The following is a 24,947-nucleotide window of genomic DNA, read 5'->3' as shown; positions in this document are numbered from 1 at the left end:
ATATGAACTGAACATGAAGAGGATTCGAGGGATCAATCACAGCCAAACTTCCTCTTCATGTTCAGTTTGTCCGAAGGTGGAGACAGTGACGTCAACGCTGATTGGGCAAAGGCATCACATGTCCACCGCATCACAGCCCTGGGACCGTGAGCACCGACACCACTGGTCGAAACGAGAGGTAAGTATAGGCTTTATTATGTTATCGGGGCATAACATTTAGTTTAAAAGTGGTTGTCCTAGTAGTGGACAACTCCTTTAAATGGTCACTGTCATTTCAAACAACTAGTTCTCATTGAAAAAGTATTAGAAAAGCGATGAAAATTGTAGATTACTTTATTTAAAAAATTATCTGTATCCCTCCTGAAAATTCACTCTTAGGGAACAAACGGCCTCATAAATCGGACGGAGATCAGACTGGCCCTAGCTCTTCTGACCCGAGCGAGACAGCTGCATAGAAATATATGAAGCTGTCACGCTTGGGTCAGTCTGTGCATTGCGGTCCTTTTTATATGGCAGTCTGACTGTGCCCTAAGGCATTCATAATTTGGATCTCAGGGGATTGATTTCTGCAGTGCATCCTGGGATGTATGGGAAAGGAAGTAAAAGTAATGCAGTAGTCTCAGATTAAAAATAGGCTGTGGTAGCACTCAAAAAAGGTAAGAATGGCATGGAAGATCTAAACAAAGAAGTCTTCGTTCTTATTGAAGTCTTTGTTGAAAAAATAGACACTCTTTAAGTCTTTTATATTCCATAGGCTTGCCCAAGTTAAAAATAACAAAATTAGAGATGACTGAATCGATCTACAGAGAATTAACTTTGAGTCAAATTTCCTGAAACCCGACGCAATTTCACACATTTCTGAAAAGTTACAGTGCAGGCTATAGTACACCTCATTCCGAACACCCTTAAGCCCAAGCTATATATATAAATATATATATATGAATATATATATATACAGTTAGGTCCATATATATTTGGACAGAGACAATATTTTTCTAATTTTGGTTATAGACATTACCACAATGAATTTTAAACAAAACAATTCAGATGCAGTTGAAGTTCAGACTTTCAGCTTTCATTTGAGGGTATCCACATTAAAATTGTATGAAGGATTTAGGAGTTTCAGCTCCTTAACATGTGCCACCCTGTTTTTAAAGGGGCCAAAAGTAATTGGACAGATTCAATAATTTTAAATAAAATGTTCGTTTTTAGTACTTGGTTGAAAACCCTTTGTTGGCAATAACTGCCTGAAGTCTTGAACTCATGGACATTACCAGATGCTGTGTTTCCTCATTTTTGATGCTCTGCCAGGTGGTTTTCAGTTGCTGTTTGTTTGTGGGCCTTTCTGTCTGAAGTTTAGTCTTTAACAAGTGAAATGCATGCTCAATTGGGTTGAGATCAGGTAACTGACTTGGCCATTCAAGAATATTCCACTTCTTTGCTTTAATAAACTCCTGGGTTGCTTTGGCTTTATGTTTTGGGTCACTGTCCATCTGTAGTATGAAACGCCGACCAATCCGTTTGGCTGCATTTGGCTGGATCTGAGCACACAGTATGTCCTGAATACCTCAGAATTCATTCGGCTGCTTCTGTCCTGTGTCACATCATCAATAAACACTAGTGACCCAGTGCCACTGGCAGCCATGGATGCCCAAACCATCACACTCCCTCTGCCGTGTTTTACAGATGATGTGGTATGCTTTGGATCATGAGCTGTACCACGCCTTCGCCATACTTTTCTCTTTCCATCATTCTGGTAGAGGTTGATCTTGGTTTCATCTGTCCAAAGAATGTTCTTCCAGAACTGTGCTGGCTTTTTTAGATGTTTTTTAGCAAAGTCCAGTCTAGCCTTTTTCTTCTTGATGCTTATGAGTGGCTTGCACCGTGCAGTGAACCCTCTGTATTTACTTTTATGCAGTCTTCTCTTTATGGTAGATTTAGATATTGATATACCTACCTCCTGGAGAGTGTTGTTCACTTGGTTGGCTGTTGTGAAGGGGTTTCTCTTCACCATGGAGATTATTCTGTGATCATCCACCACTGTTATCTTCCGTGGGCGCCCAGGTCTTTTTGCATTGATGAGTTCGCCAGTGCTTTCTTTCTTTCTCAGGATGTACCAAACTGTAGATTTTGCCACTCCTAATATTGTAGCAATTTCTCGGATTTTTTTTTCTGTTTTCGCAGCTTAAGGATGGTTTGTTTCACCTGCATGGAGAGCTCCTTTGACCGCATGTTTACTTCACAGCAAAACCTTCCAAATGCAAGCACGACACCTCAAATCAACTCCAGGCCTTTTATCTGCTTAATTGAGAATGACATAATGAAGGGATTGCCCACACCTGTCCATGAAATAGCCTCGGAGTCAATTGTCCAATTACTTTTGGTCCCTTTAAAAACAGGGTGGTACATGTTAAGGAGCTGAAACTCCTAAACCCTTCATCCAATTTTAACTCAAATGGAAGCTGAAAGTCTGAACTTCAACTGCATCTGAATTGTTTTGTTTAAAATTCATTGTGGTAATGTCTATAACCAAAATTAGAAAAATGTTGTCTCTGTCCAAATATATATGGACCTAACTGTATATATATATATATATACATATATATATATATATATATATATATAAGCCTAAGCTTATATATACACATACGTGCCAATCTGGGTCATCCTCGTTGAGATGCTGCAGCAGCTGGATTTTGTAAGGGTGCCATTTGTGAATAGCTAATATCCGCCGAAGGTATGTTCGACTGATGCCAGAGTGGCACGCTGAATTTGCAGAATGGGCAAAACAAAAATTGGAACAGGACCCTCAGTATACACAGAACATTATGTTCAGTGATGAGGCAAACTTTTTTGCGTGGGCCATTTATATGTATACACCTAAATCAAATGGGAATGGTGAGTTTTCTTGCATAAGGTGTCTTGCATTGAAATCTGCTGCAATGACCCGGGCACTGCGTTCACCAGACATCAACACAATTTCTTTCTGCTCCTCACGTGTTAACCTCTGCAAAAGTCAATGGTTGTAAACAAAGAGAAACTTGTAAATAACTCCAGAAAGAATAAAGTTAGGTTAAACCAAGCACACCATTGTATTTCTTGTGAAAAACTCAATAACTTTGATGTGTCACATGACCCTCTTCCCATTGGAAAAAATAAAGTTGGATCCAAAATGGCCGACTTCAAAATGGCCGCCATGGTCACCACCGATCTTGAAAAGTTTTTCCCCTCCCATTGACTAATGTGCCACAAACAGGAAGTTGATATCACCATCCATTCCCATTTTATTTAGGTGTATCCATATACATTGCCCACCCTGTATATGTACAGAAAATGATAGCACATTATGATTTTGAGAATTAACCTTTGAACCTGATTCATCAAGGTGTTTTCACCAGAATTCTGTGGTAAAATACCTTGAAATGTTGCAATTTTTTGCACATCTCAACATTTTGCAACATTTTTTTGACTCTTTGTGCTTTTACTCCATTCCCAGATAGCTCCATTAACATTAAGAAAAATGTGTGGAGCTGAAGTGGGATAAGGTGTGACTAAGTGGACCTGACTAATTCATAATACTTTGCACCATAAATTCACTCCAGTCCCTAACTGAAGCAATCTTTCTGGTGGTAGCACACCAGTTGAAAGATACACAAATTCATTAAGAGGCTCCTGACTCTTAAATTAATTTGGTGCACATTACTCAGGGGTGAGTTTGGCCGGGGGACGAAAGGGAATATGCCCCATGGGTCGGTCTCCTAGCTGCATATTAGGGCTGCCCAGCGACAAATTACATTGGCAGACCACAGTACCTTTACATGCTCTTCCTACAGAGTCACTTTCCACTGATTGGTGCAGCAGAAGTCACCAAAGTCGGCTGTGTGGTTCCAGCTCTCTGATTGTAGACTAACTGTCACTTGACGCTGCAGTGCGCCACGTGATCTCTGATTGGTGGGTTAGGGCTACAGGCAGCATTATCTGCTTCCTCCTCAATTGATGGACAGCTTTCTCTAGAGGCTGCAGTGTGATGCCTCTAGTAACTAATGCTCCATCAATCGGAGAGGAGGGAGCAGGCAGTGATGCACTGCCGAGGAAGATGAAGCAGGCTGCCTCACACCATGTTGAAGGATCTTCATACTGAAGTTTGAGTAGCTAAATATAATCAGGGAGGCTTTTCATAAGGTATCTAGCTGTTCATTAGATGTTTGGGGGGAGCAAAGGGCAAAACTCAGCTATAGGGGAACAGGTGGGGCACAGAAAGTCATGGTCAAAAGTGTTGTCACCCTTGAAATTGTTCCATGAAATAAAGTATTTCTCCCAGAAAATTATTTCATTTCCATGTTTTGTTATGCACATGTCTATTTCCTCTGTGCTTATTAGAACAACACAAAAAAAAACTGAGGAAAAAAGGAAATTAGACATAATTTCCCACAAAATCCCCAAAATGTGGGTAAACAACTTTGTTTCAAGCATGTGATGCTTGTTCAAACTCTCCTATGACAAGTAACAGATGTGAGCAATAGGAAAATCAAAACTGAAACCAGATAAAAAGGGGAGAAGTTGACTTAGCCTTTGCATTGTGTGTCTGTGTGTACCACACTAAGCATGGAGAACTGAAAGAGGAGAAAAGAACTGTTTGAGACTTCAGAAACAAAGTTATTGAGCAATATCAACAATTTTAAGGTTGCAAGTTGAACTCCAGAGATCTTGATGTTCCTTTGTCCATGGTGCACAACATAATCAATAAGTTTACAACCCATGGCACTGTAGCTAATTTTCCTGGACATGGACAGCAAAGAAAAATTGATGAAGGGTTGCAACAAAGGATAGTCCAGATGTTGGATATGTCAGCGCGAATCATCCATCGATGTTTGAATGAAATTAAACTTCATGGCAGGAGACCCAGAAGGACTCCACTGCTGACACAGAGACATAAAAGGGTAGATAACAGTTTGCCAAAATGTTCGTGACAAAGCCAAAATCCTTCTGGAAAGCTGTCTTACGGACAGATGAGATCAAGATAGAACTTCTTGTTAAAGCACATCATTCTACTGTTTAGCAAAAATGGAATGAGGCCTACAAAGAACACAGAACCTATCGTCAAATATAGAGGAGGTTTAAAGATGTTTTGGAGTTGTTTTACTGCTTCTGGCACTGGGTGCCTTGACTGTGTGCAAGGCATCATGAAATCTGATGGTTAACAAAGTATTTTGGGTCACAATGTAGCGCACAGTGTCAGAAAGCTGAGTTTGTGTCCTAAGTCATGTATCTTCCAGCAGCTCAATGACCCCAAACATATTTCAAAGAAGCACCCAGAACTGAAAGGAAACAAAGCGCCGGAGAGTTCTGAAGTGCCAGCAATGAGTTTGGATCTAAATTTATCGAACATCTGCGGGGAGATTTTAAATTGCTGTTTGGAGAAGGCACCCTTCAAATATGAGACACCTGGAGCAGTCTGCAAAAGAGCAGTGATCTAAAATTCCAGTTTAGAGGTGTAAGAAGATTATTGATGGTTAAAGAAAGTTATTGATTGCAGTTATTTATTCCAGAAGGTGTGCAAACAAATATTAAGTTCAGGGTGCCAACAATTTTGTCCGACCCATTTTTGGGATTTTGCGTGAAGTCATGTCTAATTTGCCTTTTTTCCACCTTTTTTGTGTTGTTCCAATACACACAAAGGTGATAAACATGTGTATAACAACACATTTGCAATTTCAATAATTTTCTGGGAGAAATACTTCATATTCTAGAACAATTTCTAGGTTGCCAACACTTTTGGTCATGACTGTATGTGGTGGAGATGTGTGTGTATCCATGTACATAGTGATGTCTACGTAGAGACATGTGTATGAGTGCATTTTTGTGTATGTGTGAGTCCTTGTACGTTGTGACGTGTGTGTGAATGTGTGGGGTTAGAATAGGTGTATATCTGGCACCAGTGACCCAGAATAAATGAATGATGTAATTAAAAATAAATAAATAAATAAATAATACTTTATTTGAATCTTCAAAGTGCATGGTCACAAATAACAAAATCAATTGAAAAAAAAGTAGGGGGATTACTTTTTGCGAGAATAACAATCTCCATATCAAAATAGAAAAGAAGAAGAAAACGATCTCCCAAATAGATTTGAACAAATGAATAAATAAGCAAGGGTTGCTAAAAACGAAATTGCATATAAAATATGCAGATAAAAACATGAATAAAGCAAGGAAAAAACAAAAACAGTGTTGGATTGCTCCTCTTTTCCCTCTTCCACCTACACATCCACCTCCTCACTAGGACTTCAGCCTCCTGGTTATAGATGTTATTTTCTCATTGTTAATTCTTTGTTCTTTTAAGTCATTTCCCTAAAAAAAATAAAAATAAAACTTAAAAAAATAAACAAGAAAAAAACAAACATAACCCCCCCCCCACAAAAACAGTGTTGTATTACTCCTCCCTAGCATCTTACAGCTAAACCGCCACGTCCATCTCCTCCCCAAATTGGACCTCGGCCTCCTGGTTCTAAATTGTTATTTTTTTCAGTTAATTATAGGCTCTTTTAAATTAGATCCCTAAAAAAAGTCCTAACAAAAAAAAAATAAAACAAACCACCCCCGCAATCCCCCCCAGCAAAAACAGTATTGGATTAATTCTGCCTTGACTCTTAAACCTACATCGCTACATTCACCTGCTCCTCCACTTGGACCTCTGGCTCCTGGTTATAGATTATTTTTTCTGTTAATCCTATGTTCTTTTAAATCAGTTCCCTATGAAAAAAACACACAGAATAAAACAAGCAAAAAAACACGAAAACAGTATTGAATTACTCCTCCCGTGCCGTCTTTTTCTTGCCCTAGGTGGCGTTTGGGTATGAGAATACCTCGTTACCTTCTTCCTAAGGAGCTAGGATGTTTAAACTGTGTTGATGTAAGAAAATCCTGATTCCTACACCTATAGCAAACAACACAAATGCAACCAGACAGAAAAAGAAAAAGAACATACAACGTATCTTGTCCCAGGCTAATTTATCTGTCCTGGGCTTATACTATCACATACAACGTATTCTTGTCCCAGGCTAATTTATCTGTCCTGGGCTCATACTATCATACACTTATCCGTCACCAGGTTTTTGTCAAAGACAGGATCAGAGATTGAACATAGGCGCGGAGGTCTCCCCGAAAGGACGCAACCACGTTGCCCAGTGGGACAGTCACTTCTTCTGTTTCAACCCCCTGGGCGGCTTATAGGGCTATTCCCAACTTCCACACACCTTCTATTCACATTCACTCTCATTCAATGCCGTACTCCGTGAGGTGATCAATTCCTAAATAGTTCAAGAACCCGAGCTATAGGTATCCTCCTCTACTAGAACTACCCGCTAAAGAACACGACACAGAAAATCTTACGGACAGTACAGGGCAGATATAAGAGATCTAACAGTGTCTCTTACCTGGCCAGGTTTTTGTTCATCTGCCGTCCATTATCCCAGATTCTCTTTTCGTTCGTATTCTGCCGGTGTTCTTGAAGGAATACACAGACCTCGGGTCCCTGTTCAGGCGCCAGGAAATGTCGGGATCACACTCAGTCGGAGCAGCCTTTGGAAGTGGAGAATCACCAGAAATAATACACAAGACACGTCTTGTATAGTGTATCACTGGGAAGTCTCTGAAGCACGCCTGCCTTCAAAGTGCTATCCCTTCTTTATATAGTTGTTAGTGGTTATACAAGTTTTGCATGTTTAAACAAAGAGACAAAACAGGAAAGAAAGAAAAGAAAAGAAAACAGTTTCGTGGGCGGCAGTTTCACAACAAACAGTACAAAGGCAATTCCACAGACAAGAAAAACAGGATTTCATACTATAGCTAAAATGTCCTTGAATGGACAGGTCAATATTTATCACAAATTCTTTTTTTTTATTTTTGTTCATTGAGGTAATCATTTTTGTTCTGCTCTTCACAACTATAAGGTAATAAATAGCACCGCTGCAAACAATCCACGGAAAATATATTGGGTGGCAGCGGATATGCAACAAAGTAGAGGCAGCATGAATAAATAAAAAGGATGTATTAGGTAGATATACCGTTACCTTGAGACATAGTGGCGATAAAGACCAAGGTACTGCAGGCAGGGAGGGAAGCCTCAACGCGCGTTTCACCTGAATGGCTTCGTCAGGGTGCTATTTATTACCTTATAGTGCACACATGGGATCACTTTACCAGTGCACGTCTTTATAGCATGTCTTTAAAGATTATGGTTATATACTTCTGTCTTGTACCTCTATTTTTGCTCAGACCTATGGTTAATTACCTTTCCCTATGCTATCCATATCGGATCTAGGGTGGATTAGAGTCTCTGGTGCGATTTTTTCTAGGTTTTTTAAGAAAAAAACAAACATAAACCCCCCCACAAAAACAGTGTTGTATTACTCCTCCCTAGCATCTTACAGCTACACCGCCACGTCAATCTCCTCCCCAACTTGGACCTCGGCCTCCTGGTTCTAAATTGTTATTTTTTTCAGTTAATTATAGGCTCTTTTAAATTAGATCCCTAAAAAAGTCCTAACAAAAAAAAAATAAAACAAACCACCCCCGCAATCCCCCCAGCAAAAACAGTATTGGATTAATTCTGCCTTGACTCTTAAACCTACATCGCTACATCCACCTGCTCCTCCACTTGGACCTCTGGCTCCTGGTTATAGATTATTTTTTCTGTTAATCCTATGTTCTTTTAAATCAGTTCCCTATGAAAAAAACACACAGAATAAAACAAGCAAAAAAACACGAAAACAGTATTGAATTACTCCTCCCGTGCCTCTTACATCTACACCGCCACATCCACCTCCTCCACTTGGACCTCCGCCTCCTGGTTCTTGATTATTTTTTTTATAATGTTAATTCACTGTTCTTTTAACCCCTTAAGGACTGAGCCACTTTGTATGTTAATGACCAAGCCTCATATTTAAAATCTGACAAGTGACACTTTATGAGGTAATAACAACTCTGGAATGCTTCAACGGATCCCAGTGATTCGGAGATTGTTTCTTTGTGACATATTCACAATTTTACTTTTAATTCTTATGCCCTTAAACCAGATAGTTATGTCACCCAAAATACTGTCACTGTCTACCTTACATCAGCACAGTTTTTGAAACATAATTTTTTTTGTTAGGAAATTACAAGCGTTAAAAGTTGACCAGCAATTTCTAATTTTTCAAACAAAATTTATAAAACCATTTTTTTAGGGACCACCTTGCATTTGAACTTTGGGAGGCCTATATGTCTGAAAACCCAAAAGTGACACCATTTAAAAAAAATCACCCCTCAAAGTACTTTAAAAGAGTCAAAACCATATTCATGAAGTTTACTAGCCCTTGAGGTGGTTCACTTTTTTTCACAGAAATTTTACTTTAGCCTCAATTTTTTATTTCATTTTTGTTTATATTTTTACTAGCTATTGAACCCGTTCTATGCCCTGGTGCCTGGTATATGGTCTCCATCCTGGTATGTGCTGCTCCATCCTGCGTCCCCATCCTGTCATGTGCTGCTCCATCCTGCGTCCCCATCCTGTCATGTGCTGCTCCATCCTGCGTCCCCATCCTGTCATGTGCTGCTCCATCCTGCGTCCTCATCCTGTCATGTGCTGCTCTATCCTGCGTCCCCATCCTATCATGTGCTGCTCCATCCTGCGCCCCCAATCTGTCATGTGCTGCTCCTATCCTGCGCCCCTGTTGTGAATTCTGTGGCAGAGGTCCCTCCTGTGGTCACAAGTGGTACTTCGGCTGATTCTCTCTGTGAGCTTCCGTTGGTGGAGGAGAGTGGTACTGCGGCTTCTGAGTTTCCTTCCTCAGGTGATGTGGTGAAGCCGTTAGGTGCTGTTCTATTTAACTCCACCTGGTGCTTTGATCCTGGCCTCCAGTCAATGTTCTAGTATTGGACCTGTTTCCTCCTGGATCGTTCCTGTGGCCTGCTGCTCTGCATAGCTAAGTTCTGCTTTGCTATTTTGTTTGCTGTTTTTTTCTGTCCAGCTTGTCTATTTGTTTTTTTCTTGCTTGCTGGAAGCTCTGGGACGCAGAGGGTGTACCTCCGTGCCGTTAGTTCGGTACGGAGGGTCTTTTTGCCCCCTTTGCGTGGTTTTTGTAGGGTTTTGTGTTGACCGCAAAGTTACCTTTCCTATCCTCGCTCTGTTCAGAAAGTCGGGCCTCACTTTGCTAAATCTATTTCATCTCTACGTTTGTCTTTTCATCTTAACTCACAGTCATTATATGTGGGGCTGCCTTTTCCTTTGGGGTATTTCTCTGAGGCAAGGTAGGCTTATTTTCTATCTTCAGGCTAGCTAGTTTCTCAGGCTGTGCCGAGTTGCATAGGGAGCGTTAGACGCAATCCACGGCTGCCTTTAGTGTGGTTGGAGAGGATTAGGGATTGCGGTCAGCAGAGTTCCCACGTCTCAGAGCTCGTTCTATGTTTTTGGGTTATTGTCAGGTCACTGTATGTGCTCTGACCTCTATGTCCATTGTGGTACTGAATTACCTTATCATAACAGTACTGCAGGCCCAAAGTACTAATGATTCTCAATAGAGGGAAAAAAGAAGTTCTGAGACCATTTTTTTTTCTCTGCACTGTGTTTTGCCTTTTTTTTCCCCTAGACATTTGGGTGGTTCAGGACACAGGTGTAGCGATGGACATTAAAGGTCTGTCTTCATGTGTGGATCAGCTCACGGCAGGAGTACAAAATATTCAAGACTTTGTGGTTCAGAATTCTATGTTAGAACCGAGAATTCCTATTCCTGATTTGTTTTTTGGAGATAGAACTAAATTTCTGAGTTTCAAAAATAATTGTAAACTATTTCTGGCTTTGAAACCTCGCTCCTCTGGTGACCCAGTTCAACAAGTTAGGATCATTATTTCTTTTTTACGTGGCGACCCTCAGGACTGGGCATTTTCTCTTGCGTCAGGAGATCCTGCATTAAGTAATATCGATGCGTTTTTCCTGGCGCTCGGATTGCTGTACGATGAACCTAATTCAGTGGATCAGGCAGAGAAAAATTTGCTGGCTCTGTGTCAGGGTCAGGATGAGATAGAGGTATATTGTCAGAAATTTAGAAAGTGGTCCGTACTCACTCAATGGAATGAAGGTGCGCTCGCAGCTATTTTCAGAAAGGGTCTCTCTGAAGCCCTTAAGGATGTCATGGTGCGATTTCCTATGCCTGCTGGTCTGAATGAGTCTATGTCTTTGGCTATTCAGATCGGTCGACGCTTGCGTGAGCGTAAATCTGTGCACCATTTGGCGGTATTACCTGAGCTTAAACCTGAGCCTATGCAGTGCGATAGGACTTTGACCAGAGTTGAACGGCAAGAACACAGACGTCTGAATGGGCTGTGTTTCTACTGTGGTGATTCCACTCATGCTATCTCTGATTGTCCTAAGCGCACTAAGCGGTTCGCTAGGTCTGCCACCATTGGTACGGTACAGTCAAAATTTCTTCTGTCTGTTACCTTGATCTGCTCTTTGTCATCGTATTCTGTCATGGCATTTGTGGATTCAGGCGCTGCCCTGAATTTGATGGACTTGGAGTATGCTAGGCATTGTGGGTTTTTCTTGGAGCCCTTGCAGTGTCCTATTCCATTGAGAGGAATTGATGCTACGCCTTTGGCCAAGAATAAGCCTCAGTACTGGACCCAGCTGACCATGTGCATGGCTCCTGCACATCAGGAGGTTATTCGCTTTCTGGTGTTGCATAATCTGCATGATGTGGTCGTGTTGGGGTTGCCATGGCTACAAGTCCATAATCCAGTATTAGATTGGAAATCCATGTCTGTGTCCAGCTGGGGTTGTCAGGGGGTACATGGTGATGTCCCATTTCTGTCAATTTCGTCATCCACCCCTTCTGAGGTTCCAGAGTTCTTGTCTGATTACCGGGATGTATTTGATGAGCCCAAGTCCGATACCCTACCTCCGCATAGGGATTGTGATTGTGCTATCGATTTGATTCCTGGTAGTAAATTCCCAAAAGGTCGACTGTTTAATTTATCTGTGCCTGAGCACGCCGCTATGCGGAGTTATGTGAAGGAGTCCTTGGAGAAGGGGCATATTCGCCCGTCATCGTCGCCATTAGGAGCAGGGTTCTTTTTTGTAGCCAAGAAGGATGGTTCGCTGAGACCTTGTATAGATTACCGCCTTCTAAATAAGATCACGGTTAAATTTCTGTACCCCTTGCCGTTGTTATCTGATTTGTTTGCTCGGATTAAGGGGGCTAGTTGGTTCACCAAGATAGATCTTCGTGGTGCGTATAATCTTGTGCGTATTAAGCGAGGCGATGAATGGAAAACTGCATTTAATATGCCCGAGGGCCATTTTGAGTATCTAGTAATGCCATTCGGACTTGCCAATGCTCCATCAGTGTTTCAGTCCTTTATGCATGACATCTTCCGAGAGTACCTGGATAAATTCCTGATTGTGTACTTGGATGACATTTTGATCTTCTCGGATGATTGGGAGTCTCATGTGAAGCAGGTCAGAACGGTGTTTCAGGTCCTGCGTGCTAATTCTTTGTTTGTGAAGGGATCAAAGTGTCTCTTTGGTGTTCAGAAGGTTTCATTTTTGGGGTTCATCTTTTCCCCTTCTACTATCGAGATGGACCCTGTTAAGGTCCAAGCCATCCATGATTGGACTCAGCCGACATCTCTGAAAAGTCTGCAAAAGTTCCTGGGCTTTGCTAATTTTTATCGTCGCTTCATCTGCAATTTTTCTAGTATTGCTAAACCATTGACCGATTTGACCAAGAAGGGTGCTGATGTGGTCAATTGGTCTTCTGCTGCTGTGGAAGCTTTTCAAGAGTTGAAGCGTCGTTTTTCTTCTGCCCCTGTGTTGTGTCAACCAGATGTTTCGCTTCCATTCCAGGTCGAGGTTGATGCTTCTGAGATTGGAGCAGGGGCTGTTTTGTCGCAGAGAAGTTATGATTGCTCGGTGATGAAACCATGCGCCTTCTATTCCAGGAAGTTTTCGCCTGCTGAGCAAAATTATGATGTGGGCAATCGAGAGTTGCTGGCCATGAAGTGGGCATTCGAGGAGTGGCGTAATTGGCTTGAAGGAGCTAAGCATCGCGTGGTGGTCTTGACTGATCATAAGAACTTGACTTATCTCGAGTCTGCCAAGCGGTTGAATCCTAGACAGGCTCGTTGGTCGTTGTTTTTTGCCAGTTTTGACTTTGTGATTTCGTACCTTCCGGGCTCTAAAAATGTGAAGGCGGATGCTCTGTCTAGGAGTTTTGTGCCCGACTCTCCGGGTTTATCTTAGCCGGCGGGTATCCTCAAAGAGGGAGTAATTGTGTCTGCGATCTCCCCTGATTTGCGGCGGGTGCTGCAAAAATTTCAGGCTAATAAACCTGATCGTTGCCCAGCGGAGAAACTGTTTGTCCCTGATAGGTGGACGAATAAAGTTATCTCTGAGGTTCATTGTTCAGTGTTGGCTGGTCATCCTGGAATCTTTGGTACCAGAGAGTTAGTGGCTAGATCCTTTTGGTGGCCATCTCTGTCGCGGGATGTGCGTTCTTTTGTGCAGTCCTGTGGGATTTGTGCTCGGGCTAAGCCCTGCTGTTCTCGTGCCAGTGGGTTGCTTTTGCCCTTGCCGGTCCCGAAGAGGCCTTGGACACATATCTCTATGGATTTTATTTCAGATCTTCCCGTCTCTCAAAAGATGTCAGTCATTTGGGTGGTCTGTGATCGCTTCTCTAAGATGGTCCATTTGGTACCCTTGTCTAAATTACCTTCCTCCTCTGATTTGGTGCCATTGTTCTTCCAGCATGTGGTTCGTTTACATGGCATTCCAGAGAATATCGTTTCTGACAGAGGTTCCCAGTTTGTTTCGAGGTTTTGGCGAGCCTTTTGTGGTAGGATGGACATTGACTTGTCTTTTTCCTCGGCTTTCCATCCTCAGACTAATGGCCAGACCGAACGAACCAATCAGACCTTGGAAACATATCTGAGATGCTTTGTTTCTGCTGATCAGGATGACTGGGTGTCCTTTTTGCCTTTGGCTGAGTTCGCCCTTAATAATCGGGCCAGCTCGGCTACCTTGGTTTCGCCGTTTTTCTGCAACTCTGGGTTCCATCCTCGTTTCTCTTCAGGGCAGGTTCAGTCTTCGGACTGTCCTGGTGTGGATACTGTGGTGGACAGGTTGCAGCAGATTTGGACTCATGTAGTGGACAATTTGACCTTGTCCCAGGAGAAGGCTCAACGTTTTGCTAATCGCAGATGCTGTGTGGGTCCCCGACTTCGTGTTGGGGATTTGGTTTGGTTATCTTCTCGTCATATTCCTATGAAGGTTTCCTCTCCTAAGTTTAAACCTCGTTTCATTGGTCCGTATAGGATTTCTGAGGTTCTTAATCCTGTGTCTTTTCGTCTGACCCTTCCAGATTCTTTTTCCATACATAACGTATTCCATAGGTCATTGTTGCGGAGATACGTGGCACCTATGGCTCCATCTGTTGATCCTCCTGCCCCAGTTTTGGTGGAGGGGGAGTTGGAGTATATTGTGGAGAAGATATTGGATTCTCGTGTTTCAAGACGGAAACTCCAGTATCTGTTTAAGTGGAAGGGTTATGCTCAGGAAGATAATTCCTGGGTCTTTGCCTCTGATGTCCATGCTCCCGATCTTGTTCGTGCTTTTCATATGGCTCATCCTGGTCGTCCTGGGGGCTCTGGTGAGGGTTCGGTGACCCCTCCTCAAGGGGGGGTACTGTTGTGAATTCTGTGGCAGAGCTCCCTCCTGTGGTCACAAGTGGTACTTCGGCTGATTCTCTCTGTGAGCTTCCGTTGGTGGAGGAGAGTGGTACTGCGGCTTCTGAGTTTCCTTCCTCAGGTGATGTGGTGAAGTCGTTAGGTGCTGTTCTATTTAACTCCACCTGGTGCTTTGATCCTGGCCTCCAGTCAATGTTCTAGTATTGGACCTGTTTCCTCCTGGATCGTTCCTGTGGCCTGCTGCTCTGCATAGCTAAGTTCTGCTTTGCTATTTTGTTTGCTGTTTTTTTCTGTCCAGCTTGTCTATTTGTTTTTTCTTGCTTGCTGGAAGCTCTGGGACGCAGAGGGTGTACCTCCGTGCCGTTAGTTCGGTACGGAGGGTCTTTTTGCCCCCTTTGCGTGGTTTTTGTAGGGTTTTGTGTTGACCGCAAAGTTACCTTTCCTATCCTCGCTCTGTTCAGAAAGTCGGGCCTCACTTTGCTAAATCTATTTCATCTCTACGTTTGTCTTTTCATCTTAACTCACAGTCATTATATGTGGGGCTGCCTTTTCCTTTGGGGTATTTCTCTGAGGCAAGGTAGGCTTATTTTCTATATTCAGGCAAGCTAGTTTCTCAGGCTGTGCCGAGTTGCATAGGGAGCGTTAGGCGCAATCCACGGCTGCCTCTAGTGTGGTTGGAGAGGATTAGGGATTGCGGTCAGCAGAGTTCCCACGTATCAGAGCTCGTTCTATGTTTTTGGGTTATTGTCAGGTCACTGTATGTGCTCTGACCTCTATGTCCATTGTGGTACTGAATTACCTTATCATAACAGCCCCCATCCTGTCATGTGCTGCTCCCATCCTACGCCCCCATTCTGACATGCGCTGCTCCCATCCTGCGCCCCCATTCTGACATGTGCTACACCCATCCTGCGCCTCTATTCTGACATGTGCTACACCCATCCTGCGCCTCCATTCTGTCATTTGCTGCTCGCATCCTGCGCCCCCATCCTGTCATGTGCTGCTCCCATCCTGCGCCCCCGTTCTGTCATGTGCTGCTTCCATCCTGCACCCCCGATCTGTCATGTGCTGCTCGCATCCTGCGCCCCCGTTCTTTCATGTGCTGCTCCCATCCTGCACCCCCGTTCTGTCATGTGCTGCTGCCATCCTGCACCCCCGTTCTGTCATGTGCTGCCCTATTCTATCATGTGCTGCTGCCATCCTGCACCCCCGTTCTGTCATGTGCTGCCTTATTCTATCATGTGCTGCTCCCATCCTGCGCCCCCGTTCTGTCATGTGCTGCTTCCATCCTGCGCTATATATATATATATATATATATATATATATATATATATATAAAAGCCTAAGCTTATATATACATATACGTGCCAATCTGGGTCATCCTCGCTGAGATGCTGCAGCAGCTGGATTTTGTAAGGGTGCCATTTGTGAATAGCTAATATCCGCCGAAGGTATGTTCAACTGATGCCAGAGTGGCACGCTGAATTTGCAGAATGGGCAAAACAAAAATTGGAACAGGACCCTCAGTATACACAGAACATTATGTTCAGTGATGAGGCAAACTTTTTTGCGTGGGCCATTTATATGTATACACCTAAATGAAATGGGAATGGTGAGTTTTCTTGCATAAGGTGTCTTGCATTGAAATCTGCTGCAATGACCCGGGCACTGCGTTCACCAGACATCAACACAATTTCTTTCTGCTCCTCACGTGTTAACCTCTGCAAAAGTCAATGGTTGTAAACAAAGAGAAACTTGTAAATAACTCCAGGAAGAATAAAGTTATGTTAAACCAAGCACACCATTGTTTTTCTTGTGAAATTCTCAATAACTTTGATGTGTCACATGACCCTCTTCCCATTGGAAAAAATAAAGTTGGATCCAAAATGGCCGACTTCAAAATGGCCGCCATGGTCACCACCGATCTTGAAAAGTTTTTCCCCTCCCATTGACTAATGTGCCACAAACAGGAAGTTGATATCACCAGCCATTCCCATTTTATTTAGGTGTATCCATATACATTGCCCACCCTGTATATGTACAGAAAATGATAGCACATTATGATTTTGAGAATGAACCTTTGAACCTGATTCATCAAGGTGTTTTCACCAGAATTCTGTGGTAAAATACCTTGAAATGTTGCAATTTTTTGCACATCTCAACATTTTGCAACATTTTTTGACTCTTTGTGCTTTTACTCCATTCCCAGATAGCTCCATTAACATTAAGAAAAATGTGTGGAGCTGAAGTGGGATAAGGTGTGACTAAGTGGACCTGACTAAGTCATAATACTTTGCACCATAAATTCACTCCAGTCCCTAACTGAAGCAATCTTTCTGGTGGTAGCACACCAGTTGAAAGATGCACAAATTCATTAAGAGGCTCCTGACTCTTAAATTAATTTGGTGCACATTACTCAGGGGTGAGTTTGGCCGGGGGACAAAAGGGAATATGCCCCATGGGTCGGTCTCCTAGCTGCATATTAGGGCTGCCCAGCGACAAATTACATTGGCAGACCACAGTACCTTTACATGCTCTTCCTACAGAGTCACTTTCCACTGATTGGTGCAGCAGAAGTCACCAGAGTCGGCTGTGTGGTTCCAGCTCTCTGATTGTAGACTGTCACTTGACGCTGCAGTGCGCCACGTGATCTCTGATTGGTGGGTTAGGGCTACAGGCAGCATTATCTGCTTCCTCCTCAATTGATGGACAGCTTTCTCTAGAGGCTGCAGTGTGATGCCTCTAGTAACTAATGCTCCATCAATCGGAGAGGAGGGAGCAGGCAGTGATGCACTGCCGAGGAAGATGCAGCAGGCTGCCTCACACCATGTTGAAGGATCTTCATACTGAAGTTTGAGTAGCTAAATATAATCAGGGAGGCTTTTCATAAGGTATCTAGCTGTTCATTAGATGTTTGGGGGGAGCAAAGGGCAAAACTCAGCTATAGGGGAACAGGTGGGGCACAGAAAGTCATGGTCAAAAGTGTTGTCACCCTTGAAATTGTTCCATGAAATAAAGTATTTCTCCCAGAAAATTATTGCATTTCCATGTTTTGTTATGCACATGTCTATTTCCTCTGTGCTTATTGGAACAACACAAAAAAAACTGAGGAAAAAAGGAAAATTAGACATAATTTCCCACAAAATCCCAAAAATGTGGGTAAACAACTTTGTTTCAAGCATGTGATGCTTGTTCAAACTCTCCTGTGACAAGTAACAGATGTGAGCAACAGGAAAATCAAAACTGAAACCAGATAAAAAGGGGAGAAGTTGACTTAGTCTTTGCATTGTGTGTCTGTGTGTACTACACTAAGCATGGAGAACTGAAAGAGGAGAAAAGAACTGTTTGAGACTACAGAAACAAAGTTATTGAGCAATATCAACAATTTTAAGGTTGCAAGTTGAACTCCAGAGATCTTGATGTTCCTTTGTCCATGGTGCACAACATAATCAATAAATTTACAACCCATGGCACTGTAGCTAATTTCCCTGGACATGGACAGCAAAGAAAAATTGATGAAAGGTTGCAACAAAGGATAGTCCAGATGTTGGATATGTCAGCGCGAATCATCGATCGATGTTTGAATGAAATTAAACTTCATGGCAGGAGACCCAGAAGGACTCCACTGCTGACACAGAGACATAAAAGGGTAGATAACAGTTTGCCAAAATGTTCGTGACAAAGCCAAAATCCTTCTGGAAAGCTGTCTTACGGACAGATGAGATCAAGATAGAACTTCTTGTTAAAGCACATCATTCTACTGTTTAGCAAAAATGGAATGAGGCCTACAAAGAACACAGAACCTATTGTCAAATATAGAGGAGGTTTAAAGATGTTTTGGAGTTGTTTTACTGCTTCTGGCACTGGGTGCCTTGACTGTGTGCAAGGCATCATGAAATCTGATGGTTAACAAAGTATTTTGGGTCACAATGTAGCGCACAGTGTCAGAAAGCTGAGTTTGTGTCCTAAGTCATGTATCTTCCAGCAGCTCAATGACCCCAAACATATTTCAAAGAAGCACCCAGAACTGAAAGGAAACAAAGCGCCGGAGAGTTCTGAAGTGCCAGCAATGAGTTTGGATCTAAATTTATCGAACATCTGTGGGGAGATTTTAAATTGCTGTTTGGAGAAGGCACCCTTCAAATATGAGACACATGGAGCAGTCTGCAAAAGAACAGTGATCTAAAATTCCAGTTTAGAGGTGTAAGAAGATTATTGATGGTTATAGAAAGTTATTGATTGCAGTTATTTATTCCAGAAGGTGTACAAACAAATATTAAGTTCAGGGTGCCAACAATTTTGTCCGACCCATTATTGGGATTTTGCGTGAAGTCATGTCTAATTTGCCTTTTTTCCACCTTCTTTGTGTTGTTCCAATACACACAAAGGTGATAAACATGTGTATAACAACACATTTGCAATTTCAATAATTTTCTGGGAGAAATACTTCATATTCTAGAACAATTTCAAGGTTGCCAACACTTTTGGTCATGACTGTATGTGGTGGAGATGTGTGTGTATCCATGTACATGGTGATGTCTACATAGAGACATGTGTATGAGTGCATTTTAGTGTATGTGTGAGTCCTTGTACGTTGTGACGTGTGTGTGAATGTGTGGGGTTAGAATAGGTGTATATCTGGCACCAGTGACCCAGAATAAATGAATGATGTAATTAAAAATAAATAAATAAATAAATAATACTTTATTTGAATCTTCAAAGTGCATGGTCACAAATAACAAAATCAATTGAAAAAAAAAAAGTAGGGGGATTACTTTTTGCGAGAATCACAATCTCCATATCAAAATAGAAAAGAAGAAGAAAACGATCTCCCAAATAGATTTGAACAAATGAATAAATAAGCAAGGGTTGCTAAAAACGAAATTGCATATAAAATATGCAGATAAAAACATGAATAAAGCAAGGAAAAAACAAAAACAGTGTTGGATTGCTCCTCTTTTCCCTCTTCCACCTACACATCCACCTCCTCCTCACTAGGACTTCAGCCTCCTGGTTATAGATGTTATTTTCTCATTGTTAATTCTTTGTTCTTTTAAGTCATTTCCCTAAAAAAAATAAAAATAAAACTTAAAAAAATAAACAAGAAAAAAACAAAAACACCTACATAACAATGCCCTCACAGCCAACAGGGGGCATACCTCTAAGCCAAAATCTGAAAAAACCTAGAAAAAATCGCACCAGACACTCTAATCCACCCTAGATCCGATATGGATAGCATAGGGAAAGGTAATTAACCATAGGTCTGAGCAAAAATAGAGGTACAAGACAGAAGTATATAACCATAATCTTTATTAGAGTATCAAATATACACAAAAATGTAATAATACAAAATAACAGTACAAAGACAAAAGCGGGTAACAGGAAAGAAGCAGCTAAAAGAGAGCATGTACGAGATGGCAAAATACAATGCTAGAAACAACATGAAAAGAAAATTGAGCACCCTTCCCTGACTGCAGACCAAGGGCTATAAAGACGTGCACTGGTAAAGTGATCCCATGTGTGCGAAATGTCGGGATCACACTCAGTCGGGGCAGCCTTTGGAAGTGGAGAATCACCAGAAATAATACACAAGACACGTCTTGTATAGTGTATCACTGGGAAGTCTCTGAAGCACGCCTGCCTTCAAAGTGCTATCCCTTCTTTATATAGTTGTTAGTGGTTATACAAGTTTTGCATGTTTAAACAAAGAGACAAAACAGGAAAGAAAGAAAAGAAAAGAAAACAGTTTCGTGGGCGGCAGTTTCACAACAAACAGTACAAAGGCAATTCCACAGACAAGAAAAACAGGATTTCATACTATAGCTAAAATGTCCTTGAATGGACAGGTCAATATTTATCACAAATTCTTTTTTTTTTATTTTTGTTCATTGAGGTAATCATTTTTGTTCTGCTCTTCACAATCCCCCCTTTGACATATTCCATTCAAAACCTTGTCGATCATTTTAGTCATTCTTTTTGTGATATTACAAAAAAAAAAACTTTATATTCTCGCATCCATTACACAAAATTTATTTGTGCATACCGAGATACCCTTGAGTACAACCTTGAATAATACATATATAATTACAATAACCATAACTGTATGTATTAGGCTTTGCATAATCCCGGTAACCCACCCACCGATCCCTCTGAACCAATTGGCCGGGTTAAGAAAAGAAAAGGTATCTGACCACCAGCTATCCTTATTTTGGTCATTGTCTTTGTCATACTGATCCCTGAGTCGTTGTACGTCTTTTAATTTAAATCTCATACTCATAGTACTATTCGGGTCTATATAATGACAGCAGGTGGGTCCGATGATTTGACACATACCCCCTTGTGAGGCAGTTAGGTAATCCAATACCAGGGTATGTTGGTTAGTGACTATTATAAGCTGATTCTGTACAGCTATACTAGTATTTAATATGTCCAATATATCCCAAATCTGATCATCTAGATAATCCGTGGCTCTAACTAATTTATCCCACATTTGTGTTAACATAGGATAACTAAAAATGGTACTAGCAATTTTGTTGGGAATTCCCATTTGTACTATATGCGGCCTCCCCGAGGGACGTGGTGAGTTATCTGCAGCTCTTTTATACAGTGTGTGCTTGGGCACGGCTTGCATATTCACTTGTTTATTTGAAATTATGAAAGTAGCCGGGGTTAGGCGTCCTAATGTACAAGTACCCTTTATACCTACGGGAAGCCATTTATATGCTCCTTCTCCGCATATCCAAAATGTACCCTCAGGCAGATCCCACAAAGCTGAGTGCTGCAATACCAATCTGTGAGCCAAATCCACAAAACTAGATACATTCTGAAGCATACACCAAGAGGGTTTTTGTCCCAAGGAGCTACAGTACCCGGCTGCGGGATTCCCACATACATGCATTCCGTTGACATACTCATTGGATTCATTACAAACCAGGTTCCCCGGCTTACTTGTACAACTGTTTGCATCACCTTGGGGGAACAACTCAGAATGTTCCCATTTTCTATTATGTATGTATCTTTCCAATACTGTAGGTTTGAAAGCATCAGAGGAAGGGGTGGTTGTACTGAAACTGAGCTGTAGATTTTCAGTGGGGACCTGTCCTAAATCAGTTAATCCAGTCTTATTCCTAGGTACCCATTTTCCTCCCTTGCATGCTAAATATTGTAAGTTGTCTATTTTTCCTGTAAGATTGCCCTGCCACCAAGGAAATTCTACCCATCCCACAATTGGTATGGCGATTGTAGTATTCCATAGTCTAGTATTGCCAGGTTGGTTGTTGGCCAGGTTGTCTGAACAATTAGGCCAAGCGAATATTTCTTCAGCTGACACGGGAACTGCTAGAAAAGGTATACTTGTGGCTGATACTGGTGAATGGGTACAGATCCAACAATCTGCCAGGGGTTGCGTATTATTTAACAAGTCATGCACTAATTTTCTATGATGTTGTACGAATCTATTGTTCAAAGGGGCTAGAGAATTCAGTCTTTCCCATGCCTCCGTTGAGGTTAACATTATTAACATCAATATCATGAGTCTTATACTGCTTTTTTGCAATGGCTTGCATGTATCCATGATGCCTTTCCTTCAAGCTTGACTGCTGTTGGAGTTGTTAACAGGACTTGGAAAGGTCCGTCAAATCTCGGTTCCAGAGTCTTTCTGGTGTGTCTTTTCACGTAGACTTGATCACCAGGTTCCAACTTGTGGCCTCCTTCGAGATTTTCTGGATCTGGAAGGGAAGCAAAAACTTGCGAATGCACTTTAGTTAAACGTTTTTGTAATTCTTGTACATAAGCAGTTAAAGTCTCAGTATTCAACATCAGTTGTTGTGGAAAATAACAACCCAAATTTGCTGCTCTACCAAAAAGAATCTCATGTGGTGACAGCTTAGCCTTCCCCCTTGGGGTGTTTCGGATGGAATACAGGGCAAGTGGTAGACACTCGGTCCAAGGCTTTCCTGTTTCTGCCATAGCCTTCTGGATTTTTAATTTTATTGTCCCATTTAATCTTTCCACTTTACCTGAACTCTGTGGATGACATGGAGTGTGAAACTGGTTTTCTACTCCCAACATTTTCATAACATTCTGGAATATTTCCCCAGTAAAATGGGTACCTCTATCTGACTCGATCACCTCAGGCATGCCGTAACGGGGTATCAGTTCATGTGCTATTTTAATGGCAGTAGTTTTTGCTGAGGCTTTACGAACTGGATAAGCCTCTGGCCACCCTGAGAACATGTCCACACACACAAGCACATATTCGTATCCATTGTACCTAGGAAGTTGGATGTAGTCGATCTGGAGTCTTTGAAAGGGATACAGTGGTCTTACATGATGCTTGGTTGGGGTTTTAATGGCCTGACCTGGATTGTGTGCCAGGCATATAGCGCATGCAGCACACATGTTCCGAGCAAAATTACCAAAGCCTGGAGCCAACCACCTTTCTTTTACCTTGAGCGTCATACCATTTGCCGACACATGCATGGGTAGGTGGAGGTCACTTGCCACTGCGGGGTACCAGGCTCTGGGTAAACACAACAAAGTTCCTTTTTTCCATAATCCTTGCTGATCTTCTGCCCCTTTTTTCTGCCACTGCCCTCGTTCTTCGTCGTCTACCTGTTTCTGAGCTTCCTTCAATCTTTCCTCATCATCTTCAGAGCTATCTAGTGTGTGGGCATGATGTAAGGGTTTACGTGCTGCCTGTTTTGCTGCCTTATCGGCTTTATCGTTACCCCTGGCTTCCTCGGTGTCGAGTCTCACATGTGCAGCTACCTTTATCACCGCTATTTCTTTAGTTTCTTGTGCTGCCTCCAGAATCTGTCTAATGAGGGAGGCATGTTTAACAGGTTGGCCTGAAGCAGTCATATAACCTCTGGCTCTCCATATTACGCCAAAATCGAAAATAATGCCATGTGCATATCTAGAATCAGTGTATATGTTTGCTGTCTGATCTTTGGCTATTTTTAGAGCTTCAACTAATGCCGTAAGTTCTGCTTCTTGTGCAGACTGATTAGCAGGGAGAGGTTCTGCTTTCAGCACTTCATGCTGAGTTACTACCGCATAACCTGTATGAAATTGTCCATTCATATCTGCATATCTACTGCCATCTATGAAAAGTTCAAATGTAGCATTACAGAGTGGCTTGTCACGTACATTACATAAGCCCTGAGTCTCTTGTTCCATTAATTGTACACAATCATGCATTGACTTTGATGGGTCAAAGGAGTTGGAGAGTGCAGTTGCAGTTTCCCCAGGTATGGTACCCCCCTCAGACTCTAAAGGGAGCAGAGACGCGAGATTAAGAGTCTGAATCCTGGCAAAGGAAATGTTGGGCGGCAGTAGTAGGGAACATTGGAGACGGAGGTGTCTGGCCATTGAAATATGTTTAGGTTGGACCTGGTTAAGAATGCCATGTACATCATGAGTGGTCTGAACTAGAAGTGGGTGATCAAGAACAATCTCAGAAGCTTTATCTAATAACAGTGAAATTGCGGCTACTACTCTTACACAAGAAGGTGCGGCTCTAGCTACAGGGTCCAGATGAGCTGATATGTATGCCACAGGTCTCTGTTTGTTTCCATGTTTTTGTGTGAGCACCCCTGTAGCATGTGAGGATATCTCAGCTGCCATCAATTGAAAAGGTTTAGTGTAGTCTGGGAGTCCCAAAGCCGGAGCTGATACCAGTGCTGTTTTCAAAGAGGAAAATGACTGTTTAGCCTCTTCACTGAGTGAATATGGTGTGTTGGCAATACAGTCATATAGAGGCTGCATGAGTTGACTTGCATGTATGATCCACCGTCTACAGTGTGAAACAATACCTAGGAAAGCACGCAGCTGTTTGTGATTCCTGGGTTCAAGCATGTTACGTATGGCTTCCGTACGTTGAGGTGTGAGGTGTCTGATGCCCTGTGATATGCAGTGACCTAAAAATACGACTGTTTGTTGACAAGCCTGGAGTTTCTGTCTATTTACTTTACAGCCTTCTTGCGCTAGGAAAATTAAGAAATTAGCAGTTGAGGTAACTGCCGTCTGCTCATCAGGGCAACAATTAAGTAAGTCATCTACATACTGTAGAATGACTACTCCTGGTTCTGGGATGAAATTTTTTAGCACGGTCTGCATTGCTTCAGAGTACAAAGTTGGTGAGTGTACCATACCTTGTGGCAATCTTGTCCATGCTAATTGTTTACCCTTGAATGTAAAGGCAAACAAATGCCAACAGTTCTTAT

General features: G+C 42.1%; 1 protein-coding gene across 2 annotated transcripts in view; it reads left to right on the top strand.

The window, feature by feature from the left end:
- CACNA1S (calcium voltage-gated channel subunit alpha1 S) overlaps window positions 1-24,947 on the top strand; it is a 592,997-nt gene that overhangs the window by 165,460 nt on the left and 402,590 nt on the right. The window lies entirely within an intron of this gene.

This window comes from Ranitomeya imitator, chromosome 1 (genome assembly GCF_032444005.1).
Source record: "Ranitomeya imitator isolate aRanImi1 chromosome 1, aRanImi1.pri, whole genome shotgun sequence".
Taxonomy (NCBI): Eukaryota; Metazoa; Chordata; class Amphibia; order Anura; family Dendrobatidae; genus Ranitomeya; species Ranitomeya imitator.
Note: the sequence above shows the minus strand (reverse complement) of the source record. Positions and strands in the feature narration are given on the sequence as shown.